Consider the following 410-nt stretch of genomic DNA (forward strand, 5'->3'; position numbering starts at 1 on the left):
GTGGGAAACACCAGCTCCCCCGATAGGTTTTTGCTGCACAAACGCAAGCTGCCTGACAGATCATATAAACATAGATGCTGATCATTATGAATCTGGCAAGTATTTGCCCTCCACAATTGCACGTAGTTTATGACAAGTTAGTGTTGTGGAAAATACGTTTGCAGTATACTTGGATAGATTATGCAGTTTGGTTCAATGTGGTTTCCAAAAACGGGCCTCATTAAAAGCCTTAGTTTATCATGAAGCGCACAGCCACAGAAGGCATTTCCTTTATAAATTTAGAAATTATAGGAGACCTACACGTAGGATATGAATATATGTGAATATATATCTTATACTTTATATTATATATATATTATTATATTATATATATATATATATATATATATATATATATATATATATATATA

Source organism: Trachinotus anak, unplaced genomic scaffold, assembly GCF_046630095.1.
Source record: "Trachinotus anak isolate AG129_WGS33_773 ecotype Australia unplaced genomic scaffold, CSIRO_AGI_Tana_v1 ptg000009l, whole genome shotgun sequence".
Lineage (NCBI taxonomy): Eukaryota > Metazoa > Chordata > Actinopteri > Carangiformes > Carangidae > Trachinotus > Trachinotus anak.